Below are 18679 nucleotides of genomic sequence, written 5' to 3' on the forward strand. Positions count from 1 at the left end.
GCACCCTCATGGCAGTCACTCTTTCCTTCAGGATCAAGGCGTCTTGTTTGCGCCTTTGTATCCCAGGCAGGCCTGATGAAGTGGTCTGGGATGAAATAAAGGCGCCGCTTCAGTGCACGCACACTGCCATTGTCACAGTTTTAGTGCTTAGACAGAGACGTCTCTGGCGCAGGAGGGCCCTGCTGTCAGAGAGGCCCCCTGATACAACCACGCAGTCCTGCCATCATGACCTTAAATTATTTTTAAACATAGATTGTGTTAAATGCCATTTTGCTTTCAGTTATTTTTAATACGGTAATGAGTAGGAGGGCAGGTATTTTTACAGAGAAAAGTTGTGTTTATGTTTTTCTGTACTATGCAACATCCACCCAAAAGTTCCTATTAGATTAAAACAGGACCTCATATAAGAGAAATGGCAGGGGGGGCGGGGGGGGGGGGGTGACAGTGATTATTCGTAGTAATATTAATGAGCTGCTGCTGTGTTACAATATTGACAACACATGTCACTATCCCTGAGCATTAGATGGAAACACATTTCGAATTTTCACCTGAGCAGTGTCAGTGATCTGGCCAAAGGGCACAAAAAACCTGAAATTGGATCTTAAATTCAAAGATGTTTCGAACAGTAGCCCCCAAAATATGATTGGTTAGGGGCCCCAGATTCCTTAAAATGTCCTGGTGCATGGAACCTCACGGGGATAGGCGCTATATGCTCAATGTCAATGTGTGAATTACTTACCAGTAATCTTCATTACCTGGAGTATCAAGCTATAGATGTGCTTTAGAAAAAAACTCAATGCCAGGTTTGGAACATCGAGAACTGTGAGAAGGAAGATTTGGCGTAATGTAGATTACTGGGCGTAATCTACACATTAATTCCTGCTCCCCCCTACTTCCTCCTCACAGTCCATATCAATGAGGATATATCAAGCTAATTTGATTTCCTATGAATAAAGATGAGATTAAAACTCATTTGAATGCTGAGAACAACCAAGAAACAAGCCTTGACAAAGTCAAACGGTCATGCCTTTTTGACGTATTGGCTTTGACAATGATGTTTGCTGATGCTGTGCAGCATTTATAAAAAATCATTATTTTCCTTATGCTTTGTAGCATTGGAACAAGTTGGAAAACAAGGCTAAATGACACAGCCACCGGTGTCATTTGATAAGCGTGCATATGCATGTTAACATTGGCACGCATAAGCGTGGCTACAAAATGACACAACATATATATTTTTTTACCGTAGTGAGATGGATCAGAAAATGTAATTAGTCCGAAAGTGCTTTCTTTATGGTGGAGTAGGCTGAAGGCAATTTGCTGCCTGGCTCTCCATAAAGCAAGTAAAATATAAAAAAAAAACAGGACAGCAGGGGTGTGGGGTGGACAACATTTTTAAAAAGTTGAAGAGGAGGGGAAAAGTAGCACATAAGGGAGGGATAAACAGTGCAGTGTTATAATTGGCAGAGGAGAAGCACATGGAAAAGATATCTAAAAATACGTACTCTCATGGAGTGCTTAACCAATGAAAAGAAGTAGCTCCTTAAAAATGGGCAGTGGAAGGATACAAATCAGCCAATCAAAAGGAAGGTGAAGAGTTTATCCTCTAGTGGAGGTGCTAATTCAAGAAGTGGAAGGAAAGCCATCGAATAAGAAGCAAGCAAGGAGAGTGACAACAAAGCCAACCAATAGTAAGCAATGACGGGGCAATAGGCCCACTGTAAGATCTTGGTAAGCTGACATTAGTCTTTCACAACCAGACAGGTTATGCTGTCAGGGAGGAGAGACCTAAAATAATTATTAATTATGAATTGTTATTTGACTGAAACAGAACACAAAACATGTGGGAAATGTATTTGATCCTTACTTGATCTCCACTAGTTTGTTTATCCTGGAGCATAGGTTGCTTTTTGGGAGGCTAGACTTGCTCCTGCCTGTATCCCAATTTAATATGCTCCTTTAACTTGATGTGGAGATTTAGTTCACCCCCTCTTTTGTCATGTATGGTCACTATTTAATTGTATGTCCTTATAATATAGTTCCCGAAATGAATGGTGCAAAAGCTTTTAGTTTTAGAAAAAAAGCCTTCAACTCCTTCCAATCGGAAGACTAGATTGACTCCATTGCTGTCCATTTCTCCTGTACCTGCTTATTCTCTAATAGATCTCCCCAACCTATATTGGTGAGATCTGAAATTACCACACTTATAATTGTTGTCTGAAGAGATACTTCCTTCAATAAATGGGAATCGTTCATCTTCCAACTAATCTTCTACCTCAGAAAGTTTGTTACTGGAATTATTTGATTTAAGTTGAGAGAAGTTGTGTTCAGTGACGCGGAAGATGCAGCATTCGAGGTGTCATATGCAACAAAACCACAGGACCACACTTATCGCTTCCAATATCAAAACTTGGACATCAAGTAATTGCTCTGTCATTACCCTGTATCTTTGTTGAAGGGAAGACAATAGAGATTGAAGTAATGAGACAGTCTTTAGAAGGAACACTTTCCTCAAATTGGTTCTGAATTATGCCTCTATGAACTGCTGGTCATGCAATGGTTCCAGATGTGCAGTCTTCATATTCAGTAGAGAGCCACTTTCTCGGAGAGGGGAACACACAGTCTTCTTCTGTTCGTGTCTCTTTAGCAGAGAAGGAACTCAGATTAACCAATCATTTAAATAAAGAAATATATGTAAACCTTGCAATTGTAATTGGGCTACTACAGGAGCAAGTACCTTCGTAAAGATGGTGGGTGCTGCTGATAGCCCAATGACAGGACCCTGAACTGTGGTGATCGTTTCTTAGAGAAAATTGTAGGTACTTTTGCAGGCTGGGAAGAATGGGAATATGTAAATGTGCCCTTTTGTAGAACCAAGGATGTCCAATAGTCCCCTGTTTTCATTAAGGGAAACACTGACTGTAGTAATATCATCTTGAAAGTTATGGATGTTAGATAATTGTGCCTTCCGTGTTGTATCTAACTTTCAAGGGCACACCTAGACATGCCTTCTGCCTGCTTTTATAGCTCTGTGATGCTGCACACAATTCATCAAAGGTTTGGTCCAGCAGGAACCTCACCATTAGCTCCATTGGTGCAGGAAGCTCTTTGCAGGCTTCTCCTTTCTGATAAAGTTCATAGAACACCTAGAAATCTGTTGATAGGGCTTGCAAAGGATATCAAAGTGCCCGGAAAGCAAAATGAATGTGCTCGTCTTACTGCTCACTCTATTTTTTGTATCTACAGATTCTATAGCAATAAATGAGCAGCAGTCAGAGCTGATGACAGATTTGCTAGTAATTCAATCACTTCAGGGGCATAATTTGGCCAGTAAGGCTGGGGGGTGTGAGCGTCAGATTTTCTGTCAATCACGCTGGCAGATCTTGTTAACTATATATGAGAAGAAGTGCATTAGGCAGGCTTATGACCCAATAGTAAGGGGAAAGTAGTACTGATTGTGAGCGGTACTTAAAACACAGTACAAAATACCCATGTATTAAGACCTTCAAAATAGAAGAGTGTGTGTTTTTTTCGGAGTATTTAAAAATCCAAGGTGAAATCCGACAGACACCTTACCAATAGCAGACTGAAAACTCCTGTACCCAACTATTTGCAAAATATTACATTTATTAGGGGGGGGGGTGTAACACTCCAAACACCCCCCTGAAGCCACGCCCCTGGTGCACTTTAACAGATTGTGGAAAATCCACTTTGAAGTCTTGTAAGGGATATCACTTACTTAGGATTCTAGGAAACCCCATCTGGTGAATCTCCTTATATTCTCCCAGGAGAATTTTTCCTACAGCTTTATGTAGAGAAAGTGTATCTTGATTCTATGGCCAATAAGATTCGAATAATTAATTTGCTCTTCTCTTTGTTCATAAATAGTAAAATTATATTTTTCTTTAATGTGATTCATTTTTGTGGGATAGCTAAACCCCTTGCACCAATTTCTTTTTATTGGCTTTTGCTTCAGCATCTTCCTCATCAGGCATATCTGTGCAGGACCCTTTATTGGGCTGTTGTTGAGCAGCTTCCATCAGCTGCAGAGCATCATGGAATCAGGAGATAATCTCCTCGTGTCCTGCATGAGAGGAGGCTCTCTGCATTGCGTTCACTTATGGGTGCACTTTCTCCCTTTAATGGCTTCAACATAAATGATAATCTCCACAATTAGTGGGGCTTTGAATTTCCTTTGGCCATATGAAACCTCTACTTGCATGACGTTTTGGTGGCTTAAATAAAACAAGGGCAAAGGCCACCTGCCATTTGCCTGTAGAAGTGCACTCACTTCACATGTCCTTATATAGGGAGAAGCATGGACCCGACCGCCTTTCCCAACTGTTGCGTCTCTCCTCCCATTGCTAAGGCGAGCACAGCAGGACCGCCAGCAAAAACTCAGCAGTATGGAATTCAACCCCTATAGTGGATCAATTGTACATGCTGTAAAATTTAATTAGTTCACAAAACACTTCACTAGCCTGTTGAAGGACGCCGCCCTCAAGACAAGAAAGAAAATAACAGGCGAAACTGATATTTGCAACCTGTTTAATTGCGGAAGGGGAGGGCCTAGTGAAAGTAACATAGTAAAAATACTATTCTTTTAGTTAAAGGGGAACTAACTACATTGAATACATGCAGTCAGGCATCTTGTGAGGGAGGTGTCCCTCCACACGTAAAAACTGTGATGAGGACGTAAGGGATGGGGTTGGAGTTATGCAAAGCATACATACTGCAATTTTAAGTTTGCTGTTAGATAGCAGAGTGTATTCATGCACCCGCTGTAGAGATAAGTGAGCAAAGCAAAGGTTCATACACACGTTTCTTGAGAGCACTGTAATGGGCAGCTAGATAATCATGGAAGTTATGAATTGTTACTTGGCATTTGTACAGCGCACATGCTTGGGTGACCTCATAGCTCTGAACGTTGTCCTAATTGCTGTAGGCCACAACATACATGCATGCTTGGAAGAGTGTGTGTGTTTGTGAATGCAGTGTGGCCTATGTAGGAAGACTTTGGCATTGGTGAACATTAAGTTGGATATCAGCAAGTCATGTTATTCTCAGAGCCCAGTAGTTGAATGAATGTGGCAGCTAGCTCTAGATAAAGATTCAAATGATTCGTCACAGTGTACTCTCACGAACATGTCTGGTCTTGTGAACCTTGATCATAGCTGTCAGCAGTGTGTGTCAAACTCGAGGCATTCAATGTTTTGAGGTCTTTTATAAAGTTCTTGGTAGCTTCATTTTGCATTTGAGACTGGCAAAAGGTCTAGAAGCCATTTCAGTCATTTGTGACTGTTCAGGTTTGCAATATTGAATACTCATTGAGTGATTTCTTTAATGAGCTGTCGGTGGGCTTAGGGTGTGAAAATCCATAGACAAGTGTAGTGGTTCTGGGAATGAAGCGCACAGAGATATGGATGGTTCTCTGTTGTGTGTCATTAAGAGGAAGGATATGGCTAGACTTGTGCCCTGGGGCCCGAGTCCCTATAGACTTAGTGTAGCCTTAAGTGACAGACTGGGGCTGAAAGCATCTGAGGCGGCTTGTTGTCTCCTGTAGAGAGGTGTGGCCAAGCCTTTTGTATCAGACCACTCCTTTTCAAGCGGGTCGGACTGAATGGCATACCAAGGATGGTCCCCATCCATCTCTCATGGCACATGTGTTTTAAGGCATGGTGGTACAGCTGGACTTAGGCCAGTGCTTAATTTGAGCCGTGGTTTCCGATGCTCAGCACCTGCACTTAATTGTCAACACCAGCACCTGTGACGTCTGCCACAAGGTGGCGCTGTCTGAAAAATGTTAAGATGACCACAACAACAGGTAATTATTTATTCAATATACATTAAAAATGACTATTACATGCTGGCCAAGCCAATCTTATAGCTTTGGAGGCCTGAAATAGTCAGAATTGTCACACTAGTAGGACAGTGATGGTTAGCAGTTGTGTTTTTACTATTATTGGCAGCATGTTAGGGTCAGTGTGTGGTGCAAGCTGCAGTGGCCCCCTGATGAGTGCTCTGGCACTTATTTTTTTACAAATTATGTACTGACTTAGGCAGTCACAATGGTTTAGAATTATCAGCTCCCGCTCTCACATCACTCGTCTTGCTTTCCCCCTCCCCAGATACTTTCCAAACTTGGGCCCTGTGAGGCCTTTCCTCTGGTCCTGTAGCTGCCAGTAGTTACTGGGAGATATCCTGTGTGGATCTTGATTTTTATCATTGTTATCCTATTGCCACCAATACAAAGGAATTCGAAAGGGCTATTCAAATAACTGCCTTTAGGCGCTTGCCTATCAAATGGCATAACAGTCAGAGCTGCCGACCTTGGAGCTGAGGAACTCAGGTTCGAGTCTCCGCCTCAGCTCAACATCCTATGATTCTGGGCAAATCACTTAATCCCACCGCGCCTACCAAAAATTAATGTGTCCTTGTGTAATGTAACTGGTTCTCACGTAAAGCCCTCAAAGACATTCGGGTCAAGCTTGCGCTATATAAAACTGCAACCCCCCCAAAAAAAAGTGGTATCAAAGTTCAGTAGTCAAGGCTTACACTAGGAGGTCCAGGGGGTTGGAAACTGATATATGACATTATGCTGTATATAAGGTACCACATCACCATGGTGCATGCCTTATATCACATACAAAGTATTTCACATTCATTCCACTAAACAAACCATTATATCTCAAGATAAGGTTAGTATAAGTAGAAATGAAGTTAAGAATATTCAACGTATATTTCACTTGTTGGTGTTATGCAATGTAGTGGGCACTATACTTTTGTAGATCGTTCTTAGCTACCTCGATATAAACAAATGTCCAGCCAGTGCTGTAACTTCAAAGAAGAATGTGACTTTCTGAAATGCAAGAAAAACTAGACATTTAAAAATACGGTAGCCACCATAGAAACACAGGTGCTAGCATCTTCTGCAGTGGAGATTCACACCAAATATATTTATAGCGTTGAAGCCCGAGGTGCTGCGAAGCCATATTAATAGGAGACCAATCTTCTGATGTTGTCCTACGTGCGAGTTATCAAGCTGCCTTTCCACAATACAAGTTGATGGGCGGAGGCTTAGTGACGTAGTTTACAGGATTATACTACAATACTTGGTAGAGACACAGCAAATGGCGCAGAGGTGCCAGACATGGACACCCAATGTAGCCAGTCCAATGTAACCTGTCCGCTGTTGTGTCTCTGCGTGCTATACTGGACAACCAGTCCGCGTTACAGATCCTGAGGGGGGCTTCCAGCAAAAAAGTCCAAAAATGTATCTGGAAATGCGTGCAGGCATCGGAATTTGAGCATTGTCTGAGCTTAATGCCTCAACCAGTCCCGAATGGAAACTGGGATTTATCATTAGGATGAGGCGCCATAACACCTGCCAGACCAGTTGCTATATAAATGTGTAACATAAAAAATAAATCAAACACAACTCCAGAGAAGAATATCCCTTAAAGCTACGTATTAGAATCACACTTTAAATAGTTGTAAAATCAGGGCACTGCCTCAGCCCACTGAACCCCAGGGAGACCTCCCCACACACATGATGCCGCTTGTGTCAAACGATAGCGGCACTCTTCAGGGGTCTCCTGGAAAAGAGACGGCATTATACGTTGACCACAATGGGAGTCGGAAAGACCTACCCAGCATAGGCTACAACTCATTAGTGGACGGTCTGCATGATGAAAATCCATCACAGGGTTTGCCATCTCGAAAGATATAGTAGGCAGCTTGAGACGCTGTTATGTGCTGAAGGAAGGATTGGCTTTTTATGACGTTCCAGACACAAAAAACTGCTCCCTTTCAATGTCAAAGTTTCAGGGAACTCCAGGGCTGTTCAGGCAGTGATGGGTTCAAAGGAACACTTCTTCTTCTGGTCGCACTCACTCCAAAGCTTCTCCCCTTCTCTCACATGGTAAGTTTAATTTAACCCCTTCCGTGCTCATGAAGGCCCCCGGCCGTCATGAGTCACGGTGGGCATGTGCGCACGACAGCGGGGGCTGTCTGAATCACACCCAAGAAAGGAATGTCCAGCACTGCAGCGGAATTGGCGCCGCAGCCAAGGTGATAAGGCGCGGCATAGCTATCAAAGTCACAGAAAATCTGAAAATGTGCTGTTTTGCTGTGGACCTGGAGGAGGACAGACAAAGACTCCATACAGTGATGGGAGATCGGGTGCGGTTTGCAATCTGAGAATGTCCTGTTGTCAGCGCAGCAAGCACACAAGAATATGTAAAATGGCATGTCAATGCCATTTTACTAAAACGCAACAGTGCAAGTGGAGGTGGGCGGGGCTGAATCCTGCAGTTACAGATTACAGATTACAGCTGCCCCTGCAGTGCGCATGTCAGGTAGGCCGGCTCTATTGCTATGGCCAGCCCAATATGCGCACTGTAAACCCAGCAATCCGCTGGCTGTGAAACACCCGGGGGATTCCTCGATCAGGCCCCCAGCCTCAAAATGAGCAATGGGTTAGCCTAGTCCCACCAATCCTGGAGATGCTCTCAGCAGGAGAGCAACTCCAGCATTGGTTGTATTGGTGTCCACTGAGCAGGAAGAAAGTACTACCCTTTCCTGCATGTGGATGCTGATCAGGGAGAGAGGTGCACACCCGGGGGAGCAGTATATAGTGACTTTGGTGGTGTTGTAGCGCCCCACTATATTTTTATGGGTGTAGCCGTCACTGCCTTTTGTTTTAGGTGATGTTTGCCTCTGGTCTTGGATTCTGTCCATGATGGCTGAAGGGATCTCATGAGAGTACTTCAATGTAAATTAATCATATGCGCCATGTGTACATCTTCAACGGAGATCCGCTACAGAACTATTACACAAAACAGGGAGAGAGGGGTCAAAGGGAAAAGGAGATTAGAGACCTACTACAAGTTCACTTCCCCAGCTCCATACTATGAAAAACACAAAAGAACTTGTGAGGTCTATCAGCCAAATATATTGGCCCGACTGGCATGTGGTACACTATGTCAGTCGGTGCTATAGTCACCTTGAAACATTTCTAAAAAAAGGGTAAGAGAGCATAAGTCACGTGTGTGAGGAAAACAAACTCAAATATCTGAAACCTATTCATGAACTGGTCAACAAAATCCAGAACAGCTTGATATGGATAACCATCAAACAAACCAAGTGATCAGTCATATCATTTGGTCGTCCACACTGTGACCAGGCCGGTCCTTAGATCATCTAGACCCGATGCCACACAGTAAGTTGTTAGTACTGGATAAGGTCCACAGTGCGTCATGAACCACCAATTGTTGGCCAGTTAATGATGGTTGAAAGTGGTGAAAACACAGTGCAAAAGTGAAAATAAAACAGTAATAACATTGATTACCATTTATTTTTCACTGCTCCCATCCCAAGCAGTCTTTGGGGGCGGGGCATTGTTACCAACTGACAGCAGGGGAGTGGTTCTCACTCCACGTTACATTGCTCATTTAATTTTGTCCAGTTGCCTTGAGATGGCCATCCTGACATGCACACTGTAAACCTCTCCATCTAGCTGTCTCAGACAGCTGGGTGGAGAACAGGCAGAGACCTCCTGAGCCTGCTGGAGCATCAAGGCAGCCCACTCCAGCCAATCCTGGCGCTGCTCTCATGCTGCTCATCTGCCGCATGCAGACTGCATTAAGGGGCAGTAGTGGACCTCTTAATGGCGTCTCTTCTTTTGGCAGGGCTGTGGTTAGCGGTCAACATCTCGTTTTACGAGTAGAACAAACGTTGTTGGTTCACAGCCACCAGATAGGGGTTTTGTGACTTGGGCACGCAAACCCACGACAGCTGGCACAATCTATTGGCGTTTGCCATGTTACGTGCCTCGTCATCAATAAATAGAGCAGATTTGCTGTAAAAATCTGTATTAAAAAACACTTGCAGCAGAAGCGCAGAGCCGCAAGCTAGAGCAGGACTGGAGCATCTTAACCCCCCATCTGACCCTGCCTCTGACAGACCTGCTCTCAGATCTTCAAGCCCACTGGAGAAAAAGCATAAAGTAGGTCAGAAAAAGCAGGTGGCAGAGCTTTTGCAAACCATGTCCAGAGTATTAGTCACATAAGCCATCAACTCACGAGTTGAACAAATCTTACTCCAGTTATGGAAAAAGGTAAAAACAACCCTGTTCTATGAGCTCTTCCCAGAATATCACTATCCGCAAACACCACAATCACATAAGAGGGGCAGGCCTTCTTCCATACTGGCAACCAGTGGCAGTGCGTAATTACGGTGTGGGGGGTGGGCAGGCTACACACGGATGCACATACTCTCACTCACACATCTACATGAATACGCACTATTTTCCATCGATTCACAAGTGCGCACACTCATTCGCAAGCACGTAGACACGCACACACTCATTCACAGCACGCATGCACAAATACACATACTACATGCGTGTCAGGCGGGCAACTAGAGCCAAATTTCTGGGGGGGCTGAAAAATATTTCGGGGGGAGCTAATTCTTCCAACTATAGACAGAGTGACTGAAAGAAGGAGTGAAAACACAACAAAAGCCTAATTTACAACTAAATGGTCTTTTAAAGACCTGTTAAGTACTCGGGTGTGGCTGCAATTAGATAGTCAGCAGCCCGCAAAGCTGTGTCAGCCCGGGCTGACACACACGAGGGGGGGGGGGACTGAAGCCCCGTGAGCCCAATGGGTGTTGCGCGCTTGATGCGTGTATACATACAGGCACGCATGCACCTAACGTCAAAAAAGGAAAACTTACCAGGCCTCAGTGGTGACCTCAGGTGGCGGGAGGGAAACTTTGGTGGATCCTGAAGGAATGGGACTGCCGCCTCCACTCATTGGCTGAGCTTGTTGTGGGGCAGGTAATGAGTGGAGATGGCGGTCTCTTACTCGTCACACAGTAGGATGGGGTCAGTGAGGCTCCTGACCCCACACTGTGATGAGGCATCACTGACGGACAGTCAGCGCTGGGCACTTCAAGGCTTAACACTGAAGCACCGAGGTCCGAGTCAATTGGTGATGTGCGCCCCCCCCCCCCCTCGTCATGAGGGGGAGGACCTCCATGCTCTTTGCAGGGCTGAGGAGTTCGTGCCCACGCGGCTGTGAAATCTTCAGTCCGAAAAAGTTAAGCGCAAGCAGCCAGGCCCCTACGCATGTACAGCGTCTGGCTGCCTGATCTGAATATCCTTCAGGTCTGCAAAAATGGTTGGATGTCAGGGAACCACCGCCCTTAAGGACAGTCCGGCACTGCTGGCGACTCAGTCTGGGCATCTGTGTTTTCCATTGCGTCCTGCCACTCCCAAAAGCGCCTGAAGCTGCTGTCTCCCACATGTGTTCTATTGATACTAAACAAACGAAATAAATACGTACATACATTTGTAGTATCATGTTCAGCCTAAATACGCGAAAACAGCTGCTCTGCCATGAAATCAGGAGGTTTGGTCCACAGATAGGTGTCTTTCAGAGGCCAGTGGTGTCAGGTAAGAGTCCCTCAGATGTCAGGCAAACGTGGAAAGAGGAGCAGGCAGTAAGATACTCTTTTCTGTCTTTCATGACCGAGGCCATAAATAAATACGAGTGTTGCCACAACTGGTGGATGAGCAGTCGCTACGGAATGGGGGCAAGTGCAGGTGCGAGAAACCAGAGGTGTCAAAAACCTCACAAATAATAGCAACTAACGCAAATGTGCGGGCGAAGCTCTGCATTGCAACACATTAATCACAAGCAGTCGAGCAGTGCGTGGTGCCTGTTGACTCCGTCGCTTGCCTTGTGTGATGTACACAACGCGCAAGACCAATCACGGTATGATTTATGAAGAGCCCGGGTTCCCTCAGATTAATAAGCAGCACCGCAATTGATAAATATACACTTCAGCCCAAATTGAATTGCTTATGTGTTTATTAACAATGCACTCTGATGTATCACAGACTCGTTTTTCTCCAGTCCCCAGAAAAGCGTGGGTTGGTGACAAGTCTAACTTGACTAGCAGTTGCTAGCCTCTGGCATTGTGGTCCCAGTGCTGTGTACATGACGGCTTGCGACGTCGTCACATCAACAACATGTGCACTTCACCGTGGACTCAGATGAGGGCTTGTGTGAGGAATGCTCTGTGGATAGAGGGAAAATCAACATTCTTGTTCAGTGGTTTGGTAATTTCAACAGTTCATTTATTAACGAGTGGAATACATACTGTCTATTTATTGCATTCTGTAGCTTTGTATAGGGACGCCGGTCTAGGTGTAGGCCACTGCCGAGCGTTTTGCGGGAATATTGAGAACACGATTATTCAGGATTCAGAAAATTCGGAGGATGTGTCCGGGGAGTATATGTTGCTCTATAACCTGGAGCCACCGACCCTGGAAAATGGGGCATGGGGTTCGAATACTGCCCTTGGCTTAGAATCCTCTGCAAGTGGGCAAATCACTTTTTCTACCTATGTATAAAAAGAAAAAAAACATGTATCATCTATTCTGGTTTTGTTGTAAAGTGCTTATGAAAAAAAGCATTGATAAAACCAAGAGGTATGGGTTTAATGTTCTTACACATGCATCTTTATATTATTCGAGAGAGCCACCAGGAGTGGACAGAAAGGTCTAACATTGTCAAGTAGTCTTTAATGCAGTACAATGGAAGCACTGGTGTGGCAGTGAAAGGGCACAGCCAATAGATTTAGGTGAGAGATCAATACTCCACTGGGCTGAGGAAAGTTGGGAAGGACATTTTACTCTTTTCTTTTTTAGGTTTAGCGACAGACGACTTTAGCTGTTTGACAGAGCCCATGCCATTAGTATTGCTTAATTTGTAAAATAAGAAGTGCTGGGGTCCAACGCTTTGTTGAGAAGCTCAGAGTGGGTGCTATCGAAGTTAGAGGGTCCCAACACCAAGGATGCACACTCGATTCCACCTCTTGCCTCTTTACTCCACCAACAGACACTACCTGCCTCTTTATGTCACTTGCAGGTTCGTTTTATCCTTGATTTACTTTCCACCTTTGCAACTATTTTTCCACCTTTCTCTTCTTCCTTTCCCCCTTTTGTGTTTTTCTATTTCTTGCTTAGGATCAAAGTTTGTTGATGAAAAATAAGTGCTGGTTCCAAAAATGAGATCTGGTGGGCCCCACTTGCAGCTACTGGCTCAAATTACATACTGGTTATTAGCACCAAAGATATACTGAACAATTGCCTTTGGGGCAGACTCCATGAAAAATGTGTCCTTCACATTTGGAGTAGGATTTTTTTTAATTTTAATTCTAGCTTTTTGCTAATAGGCGTGTTAGCCTGCCTGTCTGCTCAAATGATGTTTCTCTTTTGCAGTGCAAGGACGGTGAAGCAAAGTGTCTGCATACTGCAATATAGGCAAATTTGTGGTCCTAAAACAGTCATTTTACACTTAAATGTGATTTTTTAGTTCTGTATGTTTTCAAACTCCTGTTGATGTTGCACTAGGGCCAGTTTTGCACATAATTATAACTTGTGTTACTAAAACTTTTTCAAACTCATGCAGTTGTTAGACCAAGGGTGATTTGCATCCTATTTATTGTCACGTTATGTGCCACTCCTAAGACATTACCCTTCATATCTTCACCATTTTGTTTGATTTCCAGAAGGCCCTAAATGTTTCTCTTATGGCTAAGACTATGACAATGGGAATGAGCCTTACATCTCTACTGAGAAGCACAGCAATTACCTATCATTCCTTCCCCCATCACCCCTCTAAGAAACCTTGAGGGGATGAAATCAGGCAGTATAATGCCAGCATATATGTTAGGTGATATTAACAGAGGTTTTGTATGCACTGCATTGCCATAAGTGTGTTGTTGCTGGGCTATAAACGAAGTTAGTGCCATAAGCTGGTACAAAACTATTCTTACAGTGTAGCAGGCACTGAAATACTATCAAAGACCAACCCCACAGCCGTCCAGGGTCTACTGCTATGCCTCAGTAGAGCAGACCTCTGTCAACCAATGTCTCGGTGTAGGCCAGCCTCCCCAAAACAAAAGTATACAAACTCACTTTTCACAGAACGACTCCACTTGACCACATAAAAAGGTGAAATAACTCGCCTCAACCTTTATTGCAGCCACCTCCTACTGGCCATCTCTTATCCACTCCCCAAAATGAACTGCTGAAACGGAAAACTTGCACATGCTGTCAAAAAGTAAATCTGATAACCCATCTTTGTCTTCCTCAAACACTCTTTTCTCTGGGCGGGTCTCCTACCACCCCCCTCATTACATCCTACTCAACACACTTACTCCTGAAGTGTCCAAAACTCACACCAACCTCCAAGCTTCAGAGCATTCCTCCACATCCATTACCACTACCTCATTCCACACACACACAACTGCTCCTTGATCACAGATCCCACAACAACACCTATTACTACAATCTTTAGAGCTAGATATACTAAACATAATAACATATAAATCTGCTTATGCAACCTGTTAAGCATCATTACTTCACACCCCAGTGGTTGCACATGACATCAATGTTACCCTCCTGTTAGTCAGCAGTCTATAATAAAAACTACAGATATGCCCTTGTCCAAATCTGCGACTTTGATACTGTTGCACTCATTGAAACCTTGTTAGGTTGACCCCCTTGTCACTATTGTATCACCAGGGCACAACATTCTCCACCTTTCTAATGGGAGTTGCCCTTATCCACAAGGAGTCCCTTCAGTGCAAACCGTACAATTTAGTACGTTCCTCCCCATTTCAGTGGCACATTGTTCAGATTAAACAGACAAAACCTAAACTTCTGGGACTGATTTTATATCCCTCATCTGGCAGGAAAACGAGTTTTATTGGGGATTTCCTTGATTATAGCACTTGTTAAACCAGAGATGCAAATGGTAACATTTAGAGTCTCTAGACAACTAGCAATGACAAAGCTGAAAGATCTAGCTTTTAATGTTCTACGGCATGCAAACACGGGCAGGCAGAAATGCATATAGACTATTTGTGTCCTGGCTCTGTCAAACCTGGTGTGCCGCCCATCTCTGTGCCCTGTTTTTTTACTTTTAAAGTTTGAGATGCTGCTGATTTGTACATTCACTAAGCTCGCATTGCTTCTGCTATATGCCACTGCAAAACTGGGGAATAGAAATGGAGCACAGACATAGAAAGTACAGAAAGAGATCCTTTGCATAGAGGCATGGAAGAAAGACTATACCCATTCGCACCTTCTACTGTTTGCATGCATTGGCATATTAAAGACATACCAGTTGCCAGTGCTTGTTTTATCCAGGAGTTGTGATGACTATAGCATATTCTGTTAATGAATATTTGAGCTAACTCGTTGCCATGAACACAAACTATCAAACGTTGAACTTTTCTGAATCTTTTTTACCACAATTCAAGTTCACGTCATGAGGCGGAAGTATCAAGCATGGCTTGTACTGTGCACTTTGTTGACTCCAACGCCACTTCCTGGGTAGTTAGCATTCCAGTTGTCCTTAGTAGGGCCATACCAAGATAAAAAAGAAATGTCAAATGTTCCTTACCAATACGTGGGGGAGGCCGCTGGCTTTTGAGAGCTTTCTGTTTATGAAACGCGCGGTGTTGTACTTTGATATTAAAGTGTACATGAAGCCAAATGCCAGCAGTTATGACTGAAACTTATGCTTATGAAGGCAATTTATTAACATTACGGCAGTTGTTAATGGGGAGAAACATCTAAACGCATTTAGGGCCGCTCTTTAAACTATCTTATTGAGGTGAAAGGTCAAACACTAAGTTAAGATACACTGGGATGATTATAAAGGTCGCCGGCCTCATTTCTGAGACCCCATACTTCCGTGCTGGCATTCTATGGCACGGGGACATGATTAGGGCGGAAACCCTTCCCTACAAGGAACGGAGGAATCAGACGCTTATTCCGTTTAAAAAACACTTCAGGTAATACAGTGTTAATTTTCCTAGGCCCCCCCGAGCTGGCGTGAGCAGTAATGTTAACGAAAATGTCCTGGTGAACCACTGATTAACAAGCAACCTCTGCCAGCGCACACTTCGTGTGCTATTTCTGCCTCCCCTTCACATCACATAAAAATAAGTCTTATAGCACCATGGTTGATATTCTGCCTGCATTTGAACAAGCAGTGGTAAAGTCAATAGCTCTACCATTCATGTGGTGAATATAGTTTGTTGTGATGAGTGCAGAGGTGTGCTTACAGTTTGAGTTGTCTTGGTAGACTAAGGGGTTAGGTAGGTCTGGGGAGGGAGGGGGGAGGGGAGACGGTGGTGAGGGGGGAGGGGGAGGTAGAGAGAGAGAGAGAGAGAGAGAGATGCTTGAATCCATGTAATCTACAGGTAATAACTTGCGCAACATTCTATTCCATCCTTCTTTGATCACTAGTGACATTACAAAAAGATGACTTGGAATTGGTCCAGATTATTTACCAGTGGTTGATATTAATCCAATAATTTCCATCAATGAATGTAGTACTGTTTTATTAAGTTGCACTGTAGGAAGGTGGGGTATTATGTGGTGATGCTGGTTAGGCTTTACCAGGCAATACTCTCACGATACCCCAAAGATGGTCCTTGGATTCACAACAATAATTCTTTAGTTCAGTCCTGGTACAGTGGCAAGAACAGTCAGGCTTTACTAGAAGAACATGTGTTAAGCATTTCAGAGTACCAACCGTGACAATAAGTAATTGACATGACTCAATAGAAATCTGACACCAATTTATAAACATGAAGCAGATTTTTATATTAATTTAGACATCAAAATGAACAATGTCAGATACATATAACTGGAGTTATGGATTTAGAAGAAAACATAAATCACAGCAATTCACTACTGCAGAACTTTTACATTGCGGTCAATGGGAAAAAGTGGTAGTGACAATTGGTCACTTGCAGATGTAGTTGCGAGAAACCCAAGGAGGATATAGGTGATTTGGGTCCGAGGACCAAGCCACAACAGTCAGTTTGATTTTACCTGGCTTGATAGCCAAGTTGCAGAGTTTTCCTGGCTGCCCTTGGTGCTGGAGAGGGAGCCACTGTAGAGCTGCTTTTACCGCTTACACTATGCTGCTGGCAAACCGGGTACAAAATGTCAACAACGGAGCTGCTTCTGATGTCGGATGAAGGATGTGCAGAGTTCACTCGAGGTGCAGTGTCAAATAAAGGGGTTAGTCACCGCACTGGTGACCAACAAGCCTTGTCAGCGGTAAGCGCAGCAAAAAGATTTTTCGACGTGTGGAGGTCTGGGGGAACACCGTAGCTGCCTGTAACTTTGTGGAAGGAAGGACAACATTTCTCACAATGCACTGGACCTTGAACTTTTGAGTAATCCCTTGGAGGCCTGATGGCCAGCAAATCTTTGGTTCCAGGACATTGTTTACCTGCAGACTGTAGGGAACTAGTGCCACCTGGTCAGGGGTGTTTGGAATTGACTGTCTCTCTCCAAAGGTTCCCTCTGTCTGGAGGAACTGAACTTTGGTCCAGGATTAGTCGCTTTAGTGCAGCTCCAGGAATGTTGTCACAGGTGCCGAGTATTACGCCTTTGGTGTGTGCAGCTCCTGTTGCTCAGACACGGGTCTCTTCTATGCCCCTCTCGCAATTCCGATCCAAACTGAGGTTCTGATGTCAGGGGTGTCCCTTAAATCCTGGTTTTAGAGGCATTGTGGTTATAGAGGCAGGTTGCCAACGGCCTACTACCCCACTGGCTAATCCGCCCCTGAGGTGGCCAAATCCAGGGTTGTAAGTCACCTTTCCTACCCAGAACCCACTATTCTACATATTAGGGTGGTATCATAACAGAGCGGCCACCCTCGGGTTTGCCCGGATGCTAGTCCATGCCACTATAGGGACACTTAAGCTTGCACTTAAATGTCCACGCCTTTGATGTAAGGCACCCTGCCTTCTGGGCTCAGACGGCCTTCCTTAGAGATGACTGGCATATATTAAAAATAGTGCTTTGCCTCACATGGTAAGGGCAAAGTCGAGTTCGAACACTTTGTACTGCTCATACAGTCTGCAATGGAAGGCCTGCTGTCAATAGTTTAGTTGGGTCACTAAGAGTAGCTCAAACAGTGATTCATGCTCTGGTGATCCCTTTAACACCCATGCCCTGGGTACCACTGAAACCATATACTAGGGACTCATGAGGGGATTAAAGTCCTTTGCCAATTTGGGTTACCAATTTACACAACTTTAGTGGGAGAGCACTGGCACTGGGGCCTGGGCAGCAGGCTCCAGTACACTGTCAGAGTCATAACCATCAGCATTGGGGCAAAAGGTGGGGGTGGATCATACAAAAAAGGCTCTTTCCTACATGCACTAAGTGACATGCACTAACTGACATGGTTGGTTGTATTGATGCTCAGAGTGGACGTGAGCTTTGCAGTTTGAGATTCTGTGTAACTTGCAGCAGCTAAAAGGCTTTGTTCTTCAGTCTGTTGGATAGCACAGCTGCATGTACAGAAGAGATTAAAAGGTGTGATAACATCTAGTACGTCAATGGTCATTCTCTCTGCCATGAGCCCGAAAACATAAACAAGGCTGGTCGTGGGCTTGTTGTATCACAATGTGCATTGTGGTTTCTGATTAATATACTGAGATATTGGCTTATTTCTTCTGTAAATACATAAATGTGGTGTTGTTGAGAAATGGACTTCAAGTATCAGAATCTCAGCTGTGAAAAACAGAAAGAGGAAACCTTCTCTTACGCCGTAGCTGAAAACCCGGAGTT

The 18679-nt window shown here is 44.1% G+C and overlaps 1 protein-coding gene across 1 annotated transcript in view; it reads left to right on the top strand.

Annotated features, from left to right (window-relative positions):
* Nucleotides 1–18679, top strand: part of LOC144769329 (protocadherin-10-like) — a 290562-nt gene that overhangs the window by 28200 nt on the left and 243683 nt on the right. The window lies entirely within an intron of this gene.

The sequence above is a fragment of the Lissotriton helveticus genome, chromosome 7, assembly GCF_964261635.1.
Source record: "Lissotriton helveticus chromosome 7, aLisHel1.1, whole genome shotgun sequence".
NCBI lineage: Eukaryota > Metazoa > Chordata > Amphibia > Caudata > Salamandridae > Lissotriton > Lissotriton helveticus.